The sequence below is a fragment of the Zalophus californianus genome, chromosome X (assembly GCF_009762305.2).
Source record: "Zalophus californianus isolate mZalCal1 chromosome X, mZalCal1.pri.v2, whole genome shotgun sequence".
NCBI lineage: Eukaryota > Metazoa > Chordata > Mammalia > Carnivora > Otariidae > Zalophus > Zalophus californianus.
This window is the reverse complement of record NC_045612.1, coordinates 3,659,924-3,679,111: the sequence shown is the minus strand read 5'-3', so window position 1 is coordinate 3,679,111 and position 19,188 is coordinate 3,659,924. Positions and strand designations below refer to the sequence as shown.

Sequence of the window (19,188 nt, the reverse complement as noted above, 5' to 3'; positions counted from 1 at the left end):
GGTGTCATCCTTTACCTCTCCCTTTGCCTCATGTCACCTCTCATCCCCTGCTACTTAACATCACTGCTCTCAAGATAAAGACAACAATATTTAATATGGTCTACAAAGCTTTGCACATTCTGGCCCTTATCTATCAGTTCCATTGTAGTTTGCACCATATTCACCTTTGATCATGCAACTTAAATCACAATGATTTTATTTCTGTTCCTTGAACACACAATTGCTTCTGTCTCTGGCCTCAAGTCCCCCTTAGACCATGCACTTCTCTTTTAGAGAACTTTTAGAAAAATTAATAAACTGTATTTCTTAGAACAGTTTTAGATTTACAGAAAAATTAAGCAGATAGTACAGAGAGTTCCCATATACCTACAATAGTTTTCCCTATTATTAACATCTTACATTAGTGTAGAATTTTAGTTATAATAATGAACCAATATTTATACATTATTAACTAAAATCTGTAATTTATTCAAATTTCCTTACTTTTTACCTAATGTCCTTTTTGTGTTCCAAAATACAATACTATATTTAGTTGTCTAAATATATATCTTCATAGGCTTTTCCTGGTTGGACAATTTCTCAGACTTTCCTTATTTTTGGTGACTTTGACAGTTTTGAGGAGGACTCATCCAGTATTTTGTAGAATGCCCCACTATTGGGATTTGTCTGATGTTTTTCTCATGATTAGACAGGAGTTATGATATTTGGGAGCAAAACCTCAGAAGTAAAATGACATTTTCATCACATCATATCAAGGCAACACATTATCTACATGATTTATGATAGTTGGTGTTGACCTCGATCACCTGGCTAAAGTAGTGCTGGTTAGGTTTCTACACTGTAAAATGATTCTTCTTCCCCTGCTTTCCATACTGTCTTCTTTATAAAGAAATCAGTATGTGCAGCCCTCACACAAGGAGTAGGTGTTATGCTTACCTTCTTTTAGTATCTATACAATTTATTTGTAATTCCTGTGTGTGAGAGGCTCTTATCCCCCATCGATTATCTTATTCAATTAGTTATTTCTATCACTATGGACTCATGAATATTTACTTTATACTTTGAGTTACATTCTAATATTACTTTATTTTGGTGCTTAAATTATTCCAGGTTTGGCCACTGAGAAGTCTTTCAGTTGGCTCCTGTGTCATTTTGACATGCTCTATTATAGTGGGATTTTGTTGTTTCATTTTTAGCACTTCTTTTTTAGAGGGTAAAATTATATTTTTTTGTCACATAATTAGATGGCAGTTGAGTATATAGTCTTAATATCTGATCTTTCTTTTTGTAAATAAACAAAATTATAAATTTTAAATAGCCAATGAATGGTTATATTTTCAGAGAACATAATTAGATTAATTCATTAATGGTGGCTTAAAGTTTTCCCTTATTAGCACCAGAAAATTCACCCAATTTTGTCCCTTTTAAAAAACTGGAAGGATGGGGTGCCTGGGTGGCTCAGTGGGTTAAGCATCTGACTCTTGATTTTGGTTCAGGTCATGATCTCAGGGTTGTGAAATGGAGCCCTTTGATGTGCTCTGTGCTGGGCATAGAGCCTGCTTAAGATACTCTCTTTCCCTCTGCTCCTACCCCACACCCCCTCCCTCTTTAAAAACAAAACAAAACAAAAACCAAAAAACAAAAAACTGGAAGGTTGGCATGCATTTGACTTCACATTCTGAAGGAACATCCTGACAGTCATCCACATTTACTTCAAGGGATACCACGTTGGAATACTTCTCAAAGAGGGAAAGGCTTGATCATTTTGCAAGGCCCACACCATATGGCTGAGAAGTCAACTACAACTAGTTTATCTCCTGCACTGTTCGCGGCTTCCTGAAAAGCATACTTGCTCTTTATCTGTTTCACCATTTTGGCAGTTGGGGTCTGACGAACAATGGTGAAGACTGATGAGAATGGATCCAAAAATGCTAGACAGAGCTTGCAAAGCATGCAGTCTGCCTTCCCTTCATAGCAACTAGCACTTATTTTTTTTTAAATTGTGTATTTAATTTTTTTATTTGAATATAGTTGACACACAAACTGATGGTTGCCAGAGGAAAGGGGGCCTAGGGGATGGACAAAATGGGTGAAGAAACATGGGAAATACCCACTTCTAGTTATGAAATGAATAAGCCACAGGAAAAAAAGGCATAGCATAGAGAATATAGTCAATGACACTGTAATGGTGGTGTGTGGTAACAAATGGTAGCTACACTTGTGCTGAGCACAGTATAACACATAGACTTGTTAAATCACTTATGTTGTACACCTGAAGCTAATGCTTTTGGCACTTTATTTTCTGGTCTTACAAGATACTTGGCTTATGTTGTATATTTTCTACCCCAGTCCTAGAAGCAGCTGTTTCTCCAAGGAGCTCTTGGTTCTTTTTATTGGAGAAAGGTATTAGGAACCAAGATCTAGGTGTTAGGTGTGCTTGCTGTAGTACACTTTTATTAGTTGCAATTTTACATCTGTTTGTCTGATTATTTAATGAATGTCTTCCTCATCCACAAGGTGTTCCAGTACGGTAGGGACCGAGTATGCTTTTGCTTTGTTATGTTCCCAGTGCCAAGCACAGCCTCTGTTACATAATATGCATTTAATAAATACTTTCTAGATGAAAGAGGGTTTATATATCATGGAACTTTCATCCTTATGTTCATCCAGGACAGAAATATCAGAGTAATCTAATTCTCCATCATCTTTTTCAGTCTTCACATCCAATCAATCATTAAGTCCTGATAGTTTCTAGAATGCATTTCCTAATTTCCACTTTACCACTGCATTGACTCAAGTGCATATTTCTTATCTATGGACAACCACAATAGCATCTCAAGTGGTATCCATACTTTCAATCTACACTTCATATTGGTAGAAATTGACAAGCTACTTATAGAATTTATATGGGAATGCAAAGGACCTGGAAAACCTGAAGCAATATTGAAAAATATAAGCAAAGTTGGAGGATTAAACTTTACCTGATGTCAAGCCTTTCTCTAAAGCTATATTAATCAAGATAGTGTGTTACTGGCATAAATATTGACTAATATATCACTGTGACAGAATAAATATCTCAGAATAGATCCACACTTATAGTCATTTTATTTTTGACAAATGTGCCAAAGCAACACAATGAAAAAGGAAAAATATTTTCAGCAAATGGCATTTATATAACTGTCCATCTATTATGAATAAATGAACTTTGAACCTAACCTCACACCATACACAAAAATTAATTTGTCATGGATCAGGGACCTACGCATACAGTGAAATGCCATAAACCTTTTAAGGAAAATTATAGAAGAATATTTTTGCCACTTGGAAGTAGTCAGTTTCTTAGCCAGGATACAGAAAACAGAAGCAATGAGAGAAATTGATAAATTAGACTTCACAGAAATTTTAAAACTTCTGCTTATCAAATGACACTGCTAACAAAATTAATGGGCAAAATATATATTGGAGGAAATTATTTTTAAAAACTTACATTTGATAAGGGACTGGCATTCAGGATATGTAAAGAACTACAACTCAATAATAAAAAGACAGACAACTGAAAATGGGCAAAAATATTTGAACAAACACTTTACAAAAGATATACAAATGGCCAATAAACACATAAAAATTGCTTACATCATTAGTCATCTTGGAAATGAAAATGAAAAGCACAATGAGACACCACTACACACTCACCAGAGTAGTTAAAAATGAAAAGACTGACAATAGTAGATATTGATGAGGATGTGGAGAAAGGAACTGTCACACACTGTTGGTAAGAATATAAAATTATATAATCACTTTGGGAAAGGGTCTGGTAGTTTCTTATAAAACTCAGCATCCACTTAGCCTGTGACCTAAACATTCAACTCCTAGGTATTTACCCAAGAGCCATGAAAATACATGCCTATAAAAAGAATCATACAAGAATGTTCATAACAGCTTTATAAATAATAGCTTAAAACATGGAAACAACCCAGATGTCCATCAACAAGACAATAATAAACTGGATAGACTTATATGCACAAACTGGATACACAAAAGGGATAAACAAACTGTGGCATATTCATCCAATAAAGCACTGCTTAGCAATAAAAAAGAATTGCTGATGCATGCAATAGCCTGGATGAATCCCAAAAGCATCATGCTGAGTGAAATAATCCAGACACAAAAGAGTAAATTGTTGTTCAGATTCAAATTTCTGCTTTCTCCAGATGACACTGTAGAAGAGACTACTATTAGATTATGTCTTGCTCTTTTCTCTTTCCTTTCCTTTCCTTTCCTTTCCTTTCCTTTCCTTTCCTTTCCTTTCCTTTCCTTTCCTTCCCTTCCCTTCCCTTCCCTTCCCTTCCCTTCCCTTCCCTTTCCTTTTTTGTCTTCTACATGACAAGATCTAAGTTAGTTTTCCTCCCCCCTCCGAATACTTATCCATTTATCTCAACATATTTCTTTTTTTAAAAAAGATTTTATTTATTTATTTGAGAGAGCAAGAGAGAGCATAAGCAGGGGGAGAGGCAGAGGGAGAAGCAGACTCCCTGCTGAGCAGGGAGCCAAATGGTGGGGTTTGATCCCAGGACCCCAGGATCATAGCCTGAGCCGAAGGCAGACACTTAATGACTGAGCCACCCAGGCGCCCCTATCTCAACATATTTCTGTACTGATTTGAGATGTCTCCTTTATTATATACTAAATATTCATATATGTGAGTCTGTTTTTAGATCTATTCTGTACACTATTCTTTTATGTAACATCTCATAATTATTGTGACTTCAAAATATATTTTAATATCTGTTATAGCAAGAGTCCCCTTATTTGCTTTTAAAATATATTTTTAGTTATATCAATTGTTTATATCCCACATCAGCTTTAGAATCATCCTGTCTAGGTTCCCAAAAATCCAGTTAGGATTATTTTAAATCTGTAGATTGATTTGTGGAGAGTTGACATTTCTTTGATAACAAGGATAATGAGGTTTCACATATAGGAATAAGCTCTCTTTCTTCATTTGTTTAAATGTCCTTAAATGACAATAGAATTTTATAGTGTTTGTCATATAAGTAAAAATTGAAATGGCCAATGAGGCAGAGATATAAGAAGGCAAGGTAGGACCACCAGTCCCAAGCTCCTCACTGAGCAAAGAGCTGGCCTGGGAATAACAAAACACCAGAATCCTTCTCTCTCTCCCCATGTGGCACCAATCCCTCCCTTCTTGTCTAGCCCCTTTGGCTGGTGAGCTGTTGACTAATCATTTGTACATTCTTTCTTTGTCCTTATTCCAGAAATTCATTTGGAGAAAAAGGCAATGTTCTATATCTGCATTATCCAGTATTATAGCCACTATTGGACAGTGCTGATCTGGAACATTGATTTCTAGGTAAGCTTGGGATTTGAGGTGGTATGAAGATTTTGATTAATCATATGAGCACTTGGGCCATCAAACATACAGCACCAGGATATTCTTAATTGTCTTTAGTTTCAATCCCCATATATACTAATTCCATTTATGGACCGGTTTCTTTTGGTCTCTCTTGCTGGTTATAACCTCTGGCTCTCTGAGTGCTCCTGGGACAATCCCAGCTCAGTCAGAGAATTCTGATGACTCTTTAGACAGAGTTCGTTAGCCTCCTTAATTTCACTTATTATCTCTTGTCAGACCTTGGTGCTGTGAGCCAAGGACTTGGATAATTTGCTTTGCTGTAACCCTCTAAACCCCATGTGGAAGATTAAGCATAGGCTTATCTAGGCCTCTCCACTGTCACTGCCACATAGGCTGACTAGAGAAATGGGAAGAACATCCAAAGCTGAGGTAAAGGTCTGCACACTGACATCTGGGTCAAGGCCTGGATTGGGAAAGGTATACTGCTGCAAGTAATCAATGAAGGAGTTCAGCCAGCAGTCAGTACCATGAGTCTCAGAGCAGAGCCAGAGCTAAGCCACAGGCCAGGAATGACACACTCAGGTTCAGGGATCAGGCAGCCATTGCATAGACTTAACCAGGAGGGTAGCAGGGGAGGCTAGAAACACAAAGTGGTAAGGAAAGGAAGGGATGCTGGCAAATGCCAATCTTCTGGTCATCCAGAGTCACTCCAAACAGGGTTGGTCATTTGTTCTAGAGAAGGGCTTCTTCTAGAGAAGAGCCAAAAGCCAGATGAGTGGCTGAAGCAGGAGAAGAACCATAAACAGTAAAGTTAAGAGGAGATAGACCACTAATGTGGGCTAGAGGCTTCTCTGGGTTTGGGCTGGAGACCTAGGTTTCTTGGTATGGACCTCTGGCCAGACAGAGACAGATGTGGGGGAAGAGTGGTGCAGAGATAGGTTTTGTTGGAGAATCCATGCCAATCCAAAATGGGCAGAGGCCCTCTTTGAAGCCAAGAGTCCCAGACTGGTCACAGTAGAAATGCCAGGTGAGATTGCAAGGACTCAGCGTGTTTCAGATTAGTCTACTGACAGTTTGGGAGTGACAAAGGGCTAATAGGAGTCTCTGAGTTCTGTGAAACCCTCAAGGTATTTCCTAGAACCTGGGGTCATTCCTAGCACTCTTTACTTCCATCCTACTGTTCTAAGGCCACTGTTTGCTTCCATTCCCCTCCTCTTGCTCCTTTGGGTTTCTCTCCTTCATTTGGGCAATGATCTGAGAGAATCTTCCTGGTTCCCACTTTCTTTCTTTTTTTTTTTTTTAAAGATTTCATTTATTTATTTGAGAGAGAGAGAATGAGATCGAGAGAGAGAGCATGAGAGGGTCAGAGGGAGAAGCAGACTCCCTGCTGAGCAGGGAGCCCAATGCGGGACTCGATCCTGGGACTCCAGGATCATGACCCGAGCTGAAGGCAGTCGCCCAACCAACTGAGCCACCCAGGCGCCCCCTGGCTCCCACTTTCATTTCTCCTGCCCTAAAGAAGTCACAGACCTTTTGTACTAGGGACTTCTGGGAAATGTTCTGGAATCTTCCAAAGGTCTCCTGTAACACCTTTTGTCTCTGGTCTTCATTTCTTCCCTTTCCCCCAACTTCTGTATTTTAGTGTCCAGAATCCCATGCCTTAGAATTCCTTTTTTTGTCCCTGGGGTGGGGAAAGCTCATCACACTTTTTCTATTTTTCAGTGCTTCTCCATTCCTTGGATCTGCAGGTTCTTTCCAGTGTTTGATCTAAACAAAAAATAGATGCCTATCTCCCAATCAGACTTGAATCTTTCCCACTTCAGCAGCTGCAGACCAAGCAATGCCTTAGTCCCAGAGTCCCTATTCTCACTCCATAGGAAAAAACTCACAATTAGGCATTTCCTACAAGGAGCCTAGAGCAGAGTTACAGTGGAGGACTCTGATGTTGGGTCTGATTTCACAGCACATATGGAAAAAAAAAAACATTTACATACACTTGTTTAGAAATCTGCTTATGGTCTTGGAATATTAAACATTCCATTCTGGCATAATTAAGTTTCCCAAGTCCAAATTGTAACAGAAAACAGTTTGAGGAGTAGTGATTTCTAAGGGACCATCATATATTATGGTGGTCCCATATATATAAGGGACCAACATATATTATGAATACCATACACTCTGGCTTGAGGGCAAGGAACTCAGGTTTGGAGAAGGAACATTTAATCCCTCCTGTTTGGGGAAAAGGCAATCATAGGGTTTTATATTGGGAAGCAGCTCATACATGGCCATCTTTCTTTTCCTTTTGGATTCTCTCAGATTCCTTGGAAACAAACGCAGAAATACTGTGATGAGAAGAAAATGACATCTGTGATTAATGACTTCAGTAGAGGGTTATTAGGGAAGAGCCACAGAATCATTTCTTCAATATCACAGCTCATGATTGGGGAGGGTGGTGTTAAAGGAGAGATGACCAAGTCGTTCTTCTCCCATAGATTCTTTGCTTGAGATAGCAGGCAGTCAATAATTTGAAGTAATCTTGGTATAATCCTGACATTGAAACCAGCAGATTAAAGCAAGGGAAAGAGAAAGAAAGTACTAGGTTGATCATTTTAGGCTTAGCAAGGAAGTTTCTTTAAAGTTCTTAGGGACTTGTATTTCTCTAAACCTTGCTCTAATTGTGTATCCATTTAGTCATTCTAGTTTATCTTGATACCAGGCTGTATTAATGAAGCGGTCTCCTTGTTAGGTTAAAATTGAGTAGTAAATCTTATTAAATCTATTCACTTAGCCATTCCCCCAAAATAATCTAGCTGTTTTTACCAGAAGGATATAACCAAGGCTCTGATACTTACTACCTGGCGACTGTTCTAATAGTAGGATAATTTTAGAGAGGGAATAGTTACCTTAAAGTCTGACTATACAACTTCACATTTGTAAAATACTGGCAATTTCCAGTGTGTTTGATGAACCTGGAGCCTACTTTAACTTCCTTGTGATGGGGATCTGTGGGGAACAAATCCCAGTGAGACTTCTAACCTGGAGCATGTCAGATAGTTCATTTGTCCCATTTCTGCCTTTTGGGGGATTATTGGTGTGCCTGGTTTTGCCTTGGAGACTGGCCCCTTACTGATAAACCACATATGGTCTTGGAGGTCACAGAAAGAAGAAAGACAATAAATTATTCTCTAATTGACTAAAACCAACAAGTTTGACCTTTTCTGAACAAAGCTATGAACGTTTAGACAATGATAAACATTTGGCAGATTAGTCATTGTCAGGTTTGTAAAGGGCTGATCTACCCAGACAGAATGGCTCCCCAGTACTAACAAGATGGAGGAATTTGTGCTCAAAGACCCTGCTAAGCCTACCTATGCACATTAGCAGGGATTTTCCTGCTTGTGTGTATTTTCCGGAGAAGGGGCAAGTAGCAGACAGGGGAGCCGTGGCTGGAAAATTGTCAAAAGTCAAAGGCTAGCTAGGTCTATAGGCATTAAAATTAACGTAAGAGTATTAGAATTCAGAAGTGACCAGGAGGCAGGTTGGGGGGAACAATGGGAAGAGAAGCCACAAATGAGGAGAAAAACATTTGAGGGAGGGTGAGGAGGATAAGAATCAGTAGGGTCTTGCCAGAGTGCTCATGGCCTCCCACTGTCTAGCAGAGGGCTGTCTGGCTGAGGCAGAGCTTGGTCTTCCTGGGACCCTGGGGAGACTTATATAGAGAGCTGCTTTTCTGAGCTGCAGAGGACATGGTCAACCACTTCTTTTGGCTACAGTTAATTCTGCTTAGGATGGGAACAAGCCAAACTGAAGTTCCATGGAGTATGTCTCATCAAAGAATTTTTTTCTGACTTACATTGCTCAGAACACAGTGGGAGGCCAGGTAAGGCCAGGGAAGTTGGAAGGCACTGGTCACCAGTTCCTCCCCATTTCCTGCAGAACAAAGTCAAAACTCCTTAGGTACCTTGAGTCACTCCATGAGCTGCTTCCACACTACCTCTTTAGATTGATCTGTCACCTCTCCTCTCAGTCACAAACCCTTCTCTTCAGTCACATGGACTGACTTGCTGTTCCCCAAACTCATGCCTCTCCCTGCTATTGTGCTTTTGTTCAAGTTTTTTTTTTTAACCCTCTGACAACTACACCTGCCCCTCACACATCACTCACCTACTCACCATTCAAAGCCCAGTCCAAATTCCACTTTTTCCAAGAAGCCCATCTTGACACCTACACTCTCCAGTCTACTTTTCCTCTGTTTGGTGGCAGAGTTAGGTTTGTACAAGTGACCTGGGGTTGCTGTTGGCAAAGCTGACTCAGCCCTGTCACCCCAACAGGGCTTGTGCAAATCCTGGTCTGGAGCAGGTTCCAAATACAAGTAAAAGGTCTTTTTTTTTCCTTCTTCCAAACTCTCAGTTTTGATTTATGGAGTTCATTAACTTAGTTATTTTCATCTCTTCTTATCCTTTGTGCCTTGTTCTCTAGGAGGCTGATCTTTTGGTTCCAAGGTAGAATTAAATAACTAACCTTTGTGAGGCACTTTGTAGTTTTCAAAGCACTTTCCCATCTACTACCTAATTGATCCTCATGGTCACCTGTGAATTATCCACAGTTTAGAGCTGAGGAAACCGGCTCCTATGTGTAGCAACTTGTCCAGGTCAGAGCAATTAAGTGGTCAACCACGGACTAGAGCCCAGACTGTCTGCCTCTAAATCATGTTCTCCCCACTAACAGCAATGGCCACAACAGAAAAAACAGCCATGAATATTTATTGACCACTTACTCAGTGCCAGGCACAATGCTATGCACCTCACATGAGGTGTCATGTTTTATACATGACAACAATCTTGTGAAGTAGATGCTATTATTATTACCAGTTTATAGAGGATTTGGAGGTTTAGAGAGCTTGGGCAACTGACTGAAGTGCACATGGCCAGTAAGTGGTGGCATTGACACAAGTCTGGATCTGGCAGAATTCACAGAGCCTGGTTGCTTGGAATGGCAGTTTCCAAGTTGTGCTGTCCCTGTGTGCTGGGAAGGGCTGGTGCCTTACCATTCCAAGCCACGTGTGTGCATCCACCCATTAAACTTGAAGAGCCAGCACTGCCATGTAAGTTAGAAACTTTGTGCACCAGTCCTGGCCCAGCTATCTCTTCTGGGAGAATTACTGACTCTTCTGGACCTCAAGTTTTCATTGGTGAAAGGGGAATAATATCTCTATGGATCTGGGCATTGAAGAAGGGCTGGAGACTCTAGGGCAATTGGATTCTCCCTGACTCTTCACAAGTCTGCTGGTTACACCTTGTTTGTTGGTCAAATTCTATTTAACCTGAACTTCATCTGTTTCCAAATTGGTTCTCCTGAGGCCTTTCCATAGGATTGTCTGACTCCCAATCACACCCTTATATCCCTTGCCTGCAGGAAGCTTACCTCCTATTTTGAGTTGTGTGAGGCCATTCAACACGAATGAGCAAGAACTTGGACCTTATCCACAGAGCTGGGCTGGGGCCCTGCCTTTCTCACTAACCAGCCTTGGGATATTTGATCTGTATGAGCTTTGTTTCCTTCTATAGAATATGGACAATAATTGTGTCTATGTCATGGGTTATTGTTAGAATGACACCAGATAATGCCTGAGGAGCACTCAACCTGATGCCTGGCACTGTGTATATGCTTAAGAAGTGGTGGTTGCTGATGGTATCATTTCTTTTCTCAAGTCTAAAATTTTGGCACTTTCTCTACCTCAATATTTCTCCTTTTCTTTAGTCCCAAGGCCCACCTCTCTCTATTGACACTCTCACTCCCCTTCTTATCCAGCTTCCTGAGGTCCCATCTTTATGAATCATCACCATTCATGTTTCCTTCTCAGACTCTTTTGCCCTACTGGTTCTTGTCTTACAGCCTAGAAAATGCCCATCCTAGGTTAGGCATATACTAGTCTCCTGGTGTTACTTTGATTTTTCCTTTGCCTTCACTCCAAACATCTGGAGAGTAGAGATTGCCTTCAAGGCCATCCCATCCTTACCCTGGCTTCTTCCTCATCTCCTAGTCATCTGTCTCTGTCTCCCAGTACTCTCCAGAACTTTATTCCACAATGGACATTCAAAACCTGTCAAATGCAATGGCCCCTTCTTGCTTGCTGCTTCTTCAAGCCCTCCATAGAGACCTGCTGGCCCCATTCTGCTGAGATGAAACTCTGCTTCCCAGCTGCTTTCTCTCACATTGTAGGCTTAGTTTTCTTCTCTCTCACCAAACACACCTTGCACTTGAGTTTTCCAGAATGTTTCTGGAAACTACCATGAACAAAACACTGAGACAGGAATGTTTGCCTCTTCCCAACCCTTTTGACTTTCCTAGTTCCTCTCCCTCCTTCCATCTTCTAACATAAACACCCCCTACGTTCCTGTTCCTGTCCTTGGCCTAGTTCTATATCTCAACATTTTCTCCCCTGGAGATCTCTCATAGTCCCACAGTTTCTGTGTTCATTTCTGTGTGGATAGCTCCCAGGTCCCTATCTTCAGTCCTGTTCCCATCTGAGCCAGATTCCCACCTCCAACTGTCTGTTGGATACTCCATCAGCTACAAAATCCTTGCACATCTGAAGCAATGCTAATCGTCTCCCTCATCAAACCTGCTCTACCTGCTTAGCCTATTTCTGATCATGGCACCAACAACTCCTCATTATCAAGGCTTGGGACCTATGAGTCATCTAGGGGAGATATTTTTGTGTTTTCCCCTACCAGAAACCAAGTCCTAGGAAATCTACTCCTCCACTGGAACTTATCTTCACCCCTCTTCTCAAAGTCCACTAACCTTGCCTCATTCAAGTTCTTATTATTCTCACCTCACCTGTATGACAATGTGGCTCTTACCTGGTCTCATCAGAACTTCCTTCCTCCAAATCCTTCCCTTATCACAGCAGCCAGAGTGTTCTTCTTACAACCTAGACCCAATTACTTTTTTCCCTTGAGGTGTCACCTCTTCTTTAAGAGAAGACACCTTCTCTTAAATTGAAGGGAAATTAAATTTTATATTTTTGTTTAAGATAGCTTTTATACAAGGATACCACTGAAAATTGTTCACCTCTCTCTATCTCTCTGTCTCTATACTCATCCTCACTTCTAAGCATGAACATAAAGGCAAGGTTAGAATGAGGTTTGCCCTAACAATAATTATTGTGTGGGACCCAAAGTTATTTTTAATTTCCTTCTTTAACCTTTTCTGCATTGATTTAACTTCTAATTAGGAGAACACATAAAGTTTACAAAAACAATAAAGTCATTCTTCATGGAAGAGGAAAGAAACCCTCTGGTGGCTCCTCATTGGCACTAGGACAAAGTCCAAACTACTTAACCTGCGTTAAGAGGTCCTCTGTGATTGAACTCTGCCCACCTCTCTGTCCTCACTGAAGGCCACTCTCTCCTCCCTCCACTGTCCTGAGCTCCAGCCTCTGACACTCTTGAAGACTCACCATTCCTAAGACATACCTTGCCCTTCCTCTTCCCTCTTCTTTGCTATCTTTTGGAAGAATGCCTATCCTGCCAGGTGAAGCAGACAATGGGAAAAGTGCGATTTCTCTGTGGACTGACAGGTCTTTTTGTTCCTCAAGCATAACCCTGGCTCCAGAGTCGGTGATTGGCAGCCATAGGGAAGTCAACCCTCCCCTTAAGTGCAGCCAGCCTTCTGAGGGAGGGGCAGGACTGGGAACACAGACCTGGCACAGGTGGACTGAGCCCTCACTGTGGGTAGGTGACAGAAAGAGTGGCTAAGGAAAGAAAGATTTGGGAGACCAGGTGGCCAATGTGGGCTTTGCCACCCCTTGCTCCTCTGGTGTGTATGTGAGCTTGATGACTCACCTTCTTCTCTAGACAAGTTACAAGAGACAGAAAGAGGATATGCCTTCAGACACCAAAGGGGTCTCAACCATTCAGATCCCCGGTAGCCAAACATCCTTACCTCAAATATGGGTCTGCTGTGGGACCACAGAGTCCTGCAACCAAAGGGAATTGCCTCAGATAGCCTCCACCTTCCCTTTCTCAGTCCTGTTAACCCCCACTGGTCTTATGCTACTGAGAAGGTGGAGGGCAAAGTGTCCTACACAGGTCACCATCACCATCCTTCTAAGCCCAACTGTATCTCTACGGGGAGCTCTTTGAAGAGATTATTTACTCCTCAGGGACCTCAAACAGAGTATGTCCAAGACAGAACCCAACCTGCCTTCCCTCTTCTGCCACCACTACCACAAGGTATTCTGCCTACTGTGTCCCAGGTAGCATTAATGGTGCTACCATCCACCTCGTCCCTGGCTCCACACATGCATCATGCTGTTTCACACTTCACTGTCTTTACATATGCTGTGCACTTGCTTGCAGTATCTGTACCCTCATCCCTTCAACTGGTCCCTGTTAGGACTCAGCTCAGTGGTTAACTCCTGTGAGAATTTTCCCTTTAGCCTTCCCATCTTCTTGAGGCTAGATATGGAGCCCCTCTTCTGTGCCCCGTAACAACTAGGCATACCCTATTGTCATTGTCACGTTCCTGTCTGGTTTTACCACCAGACCTGGAGCTACTTGAATGTAGACACCATGTATTATATAACTATGGGTCCCTACTACCAAGCACAGAGCTCTGTATACATTTGATGCTCAGTAAAAGCTAGTTAATATATTTTATGGATTCATAAATCCTAATGAATTATATGGATTCATAAATCCTCAACTTTTTCCTGGCTTTTATGTCTCAAATTCAGTCAGTCACTATGTCCTGTCCCTTTATCTTCTTAATGATCTCTTGTCTACTTTTCAACCTAGGACATTATTCATAGACTAGGCCACCACCATCTCAATACCCAACTGCCCCAGCCTCCTGAGTGGTCATCCAAACACAACACAGCCGCCAGATGGAGCCTTTCAAAGCATAAGTTTTCTTGTGTCACTATTCTGCTTAAAATACTCCAGAGGCTTGGCACCACCTACAGCACAAAGTCCAAGCCCTTGATGGCAGCTCATGTCAGAGACCCTGGGGAATTCAACTCCTACAGCCCTCCTCAGCCTTGTCTCCCGTGTTCCTTTTTCAGAGTCCTGGAGTCCAAGTAAACAAAATAACTTGCTAGTACTTTCAGTCACTAATTTGTCTATCTCCATTCCTTTGCTCATGCTCTTAGCTCAACCTGGAACCCTCTCCTCAACATGGAATCCCCTCCCTTGTTTGTCTTCTTTCCAAAGATTCACCTTGTTTCAAGACACCCCTTCAGTGTTCTTCAGGAGGTTCTGAGAAACCTGGTCACCACCAGAAAAATGGTTTAGGCCAAGGATATAAATCCCTTGGGCTATCTGAGAAAGGACAGGCACCATCCGCGTGGGACGTTGGCTGGGACATAAGACTGCTGAGCTTCCCCGTCTCAGCAGAGACCTCTTTAGCCCAAAGAAGCTCATTCTCAGTTTGGGGGTTAAGAGGATGCCCCTGATTCCTTCAGATGCCTTAAGGCTACCACTCTGCTCTTCAGCTGAGACTTTTTTATAGCTGCTGGCAAGGCTGTGGGTTGCTGTCTCCACATGTACAAAGCCTTGGGGACACTTTTTTGGGTGACTAATACTCAGCACTGGGACTTTCCCAAAACATGGCCTTCCCATCAGCTAAGCCAAACTTGAGACCTGACAGGAGATGAGGCTGAGGAGGCCAAATGGAAATGAACTTGATCTTATGATATGCTTGTGTGGGAGCTATGTTTTTTCTGAGATCAGGAAAAACTTGGGCCCAGAGTTTTTCTTTCAGGCAGATGGATAACTTGGCTGAAGTGGCCATAAGACTTTTAACAAAATGATTCTGTGCTAGGTCAGAAAGAATGACAAGGCAGAGACCAAATAATGGGGGAGTCGAAGGGGCTTCTTTGCCCAGAACTATGCCATGAAAGGTAGAATTTAGTCTAGGGCACATCTGTGGGCATAATTCAGGGACTGCTAAGTTAGGGTTGAGATATTCCTAAGAAAGCAGCCTTTTCCCCCCCTGAATTCAGGTAAGTAGTCAACAAAAGCAACACTAACAGAGTGCCTACTTAGTGTCAGGTATTGGGGATACAGAAATGACACAGAAGTAACTCTCGCCCTGTCTCTTCCTTCAAAGAACTTCTGGTCTAGGCTGGGATGGTATTGCATCTTCAGTGGACCTGTGTACCTGGAGCTGGCAGCAAGGGAGGAGTAGAAATTGGCAAGAGTCGATGAGGTTTCCAAGCTTGCCCCAAGCAGACATGGAGACCCCACCTCCCTTTCTTTGCCAACATGTAGTGCTCCTTTGAATCTGTTTAGCTTGGAATGAGTTAGTGTCAGTAATGCTTTGCACTGTGGAGGGGTGAGGAGAGGTGGAGGATAGGGGCTCTCTGTTAGGTTGCTTCCAGTTTCCTCATACTTCAATGATGTGGAGTTTTTGAAAAATAGCTCATGTGGAATTTCTTGGTCTATGCTCTTCTTTTTCTCATCTCCACTGGAATGACTTAAACATCAACCCTCAGCCCTGCCTTCTTGACTTGCTAGATGTATTTAGAGGGTCATTCTGAGTAGGAGGTAAAAAATGAAACACAGCTGATCCTAATTGCTTGCTTTGTCAGGACGAAAGTGCTTTATTGACCAGTATAGCTATGGTCTTACTCCTCAGCTTATCTCTGCGTCACTGTGGCTGTGTCAGTAAAAAAGCCACTGATGTATTTTCTTAATGTCTGAGATCCATTGACTGTTTGCTGACCTGATTGATTACTTGACTCCCAGCTTGAATCTGTCTCAAGATTGTACCTTCAGTGAAACACGTGGGTTCACTCTGTGTGGTTTTAATGCAATCACTTCAACTTTCTGTGCTTTGGCTTCCCTGTCAAGTCAATAAGTTTGTTGTAAGTGGGTGTGCTGATTTTTTGAGAATATCTGAAGTGTTTAGTGGAGGCTGAGGACAAATGTGCCAGAGTGAGCAAGTCTTGCTTGCCCCAAGATATTCCTGGAGGCCTGCTTTCTCTCTTAAATAAGTCTCCTAGGACCTCCAAAGATAGAAGAGTGGGTGCAAGCCATGTGCATATACATGTTCCATGTGTGAACATGAAGTTATCTCCCTTGAGTGCTCTTTCTGTCTCACCACCCAACCACCACATGTACATACTTAACTCAAATCTCAGCTTCCCCTTCAGTTCCATGGGGAAGCCTCTCCTGACCTCCTGGGCTAGGTCAGGCCTTCCTGATGCTAACTCTCAGAGCAGCTTGCAATTTTTTTTCTTAACACATACCCAGTTGGCAAAGATATATATTTTTTAAATTTTATTTTATTATGTTATGTTAATCACCATACATCATTAGTTTTTGATGTAGTGTTCTATGATTCATTGTTTCCATATAACACCCAGTGCTCCATTCAATACATGCCCTCTTTAATACCCATCACCGGGCTAACCCATCCCCCCACCCCCCCTCCCCTTTAGAACCCTCAGTTTGTTTCTTAGAGTCCATAGTCTCTCATGGTTCGTCTCCCCCTCCAATTTCCCCTCCTTCATTTCTCCCTTCCTATTATCTTTTTTCTTTTTTAACATATAATGTATTATTTGTTTCCGAGGTACAGGTCTGTGATTCATCAGTCTTACACAATTCACAGCGCTCACCATAGCACATACCCTCCTCAATGTCTATCACCCAGCCACCCCATCCCTCCCACCTCCTACCACTCCAGCAACCCTCAGTTTGTTCCTGAGATTAAGAATTCCTCATTTCAGTGAGATCATATGATACATGTCTTTCTCTGATTGATTTATTTTTTTAAAGATTTTATTTATTTATTTGACAGAGAGATAGTGAGAGCAGGAACACAAGCAGGGGGAGTAGGAGAGGGAGAAGCAGGCTTCCTGCTGAGCAGGGAGTGCGATGTGGGACTCGATCCCAGGACCCTGGGATCATGACCTGAGCCAAAGGCAGATGCTTAACGACTGAGCCACCCAGGCACCCTCTCTGATTGACTTATTTTGCTTAGCATAATACCCTCTAGTTCCATCCATGTCATTGCAAATGGCAAGATTTCGGGTTTTTTGATGGCTGCATAATATTCCATTGTGTGTGTGTGTGTGTGTGTGTGTGTGTGCGTATATATATATATATATATATATATATGTATATATATATATATACCACATCTTTATCCATTCATCTGTTGTTGGACATCTTGGCTCTTTCCATAGTATAGCTATTGTGGACATTGCTGCTATAAACAATGGGGTGCATGTACCCTTTCAGTCACTACATTTGTATCTTTGGGGTAAATACCCAGTAGTTGGCAATGATATTTATTTCTGTGACTATTTGGTTAATGTTTGTTTCTCCCACTAATAAGTTCCACAAGGAGGAGGCCATAACTCTTTTACCCCCTGAACCCAGCACAGAGTCCAGTGTATAGCATGATCCCCTTTCTTCTACCTCTGTAGGTACTACTGAAGTATATACACCTCTTTCCTCTTCCCTCTTCCCTTCACTGACCAATGGTTTGAGTTCAGCCACTAGTCACCAGACTTTTCCTTTGCCCATTCTGCTCTCTCTCCATGGGAAACTGCAGCCCATTCAGATGCATAGATGCCAGAGTCATCTCCCCAAAACATCTGGCTTTAATAATCCTCAGGGGGTCCTAGATCAGCTAGACAGATATATCCCTTCTGCTGTTGCTTCCCCCCTCACCTCTTTATCCTTAACTCCCCTATTCTCCACTCCAATTTTTCTGTTTTAGTCAAGCAAATATTTTTAGGTACTGTAATTCTTGTAATAATTCTACATTTTATTGACAGTCTAGGTCCACTATCCCTTTCTTAGCTGGTATAAAATTAATTTCCTTCCAGGAGTTTTCTCTGATTAAACCCACTTACCTCAGACATTTCCTGGTTCAGTTCATTAAACACAGTGCTCCCTACCAGGTTCAGTGTAGTCATAATCAGGTGTCTACCATCATTTAGATTTTATTTAACAGTATTACTGAGCACTTACAGAGTGTCAGACACTGTGGCAAGCCCTGGGGATATGACTGTGATCATGACTGATGTAGTTCTTTCTCCATAAACTGGACAGTCCAGTAGGAGATTCAGACATGGAACAAGGAACTACAGATGATGAATATTTCAAAAGGGCAAGTACAGGGAGCTTGGGTAGCTGACTCAGTTTGGGGCCCAGCAAGGCCTCCCTGAGAAAGAGCCATCTTAGCTGGGACCTAAAGATAAGTAGGGGCTAAGCTGATTCAGGGGTAGGAGAGGATCAGAAAGGGGTAGGATAGTGAAGGGGTTCTAGGACTAGCTGGTGAGAAAACCCTGCATGAAACAGAAGCAAAGAATAGTGGAAAAGAGAAACAAGGGCCAGAATATCAGGATCTTTAGGCCATGGGAAGAAGTTTGAATTTTATTCCAAGGAAAAGTAAAGTGACGAGATAAAGTTTTCAGTTAAAAAAAAACAAAAACTCTGATTGCTATAAAGCAAATGGATTTCAGATGAGCAAGAATGGAAGCAGATATACTAGTGAGGAGGGTGTGTTGGTTACTGATTTATTGCCCCTCAGGTCCAAATTTACCCTTTTTGCCTGTTGTATGAAATTGGATCTGGTCCCTCCAAATATTTTTTCCTTGCCAGTTGTTACAGAAACTTTGTCAGTAGAAGACACTAGGGAGATATTACAGGAGGAAAAGAGATTTTCTTCCTGGTTCTGGTGTGTTTCATCAGCAGGCTCTTAGAGCTTATATGGATGGCTTCTTCAGGTCTCACCTCTGTAGCACAGATGACTTCCCCAGTGTCTGGCCCTTGCAGTACTTAGAGCTTTTCCAG

General features: G+C 41.7%; 1 pseudogene; it reads right to left on the bottom strand.

Moving 5' to 3' along the window:
- Nucleotides 1-1,350: 1,350 nt before the first annotated feature.
- Nucleotides 1,351-1,872, bottom strand: LOC113931393 (annotated as a pseudogene).
- Nucleotides 1,873-19,188: the final 17,316 nt, after the last annotated feature.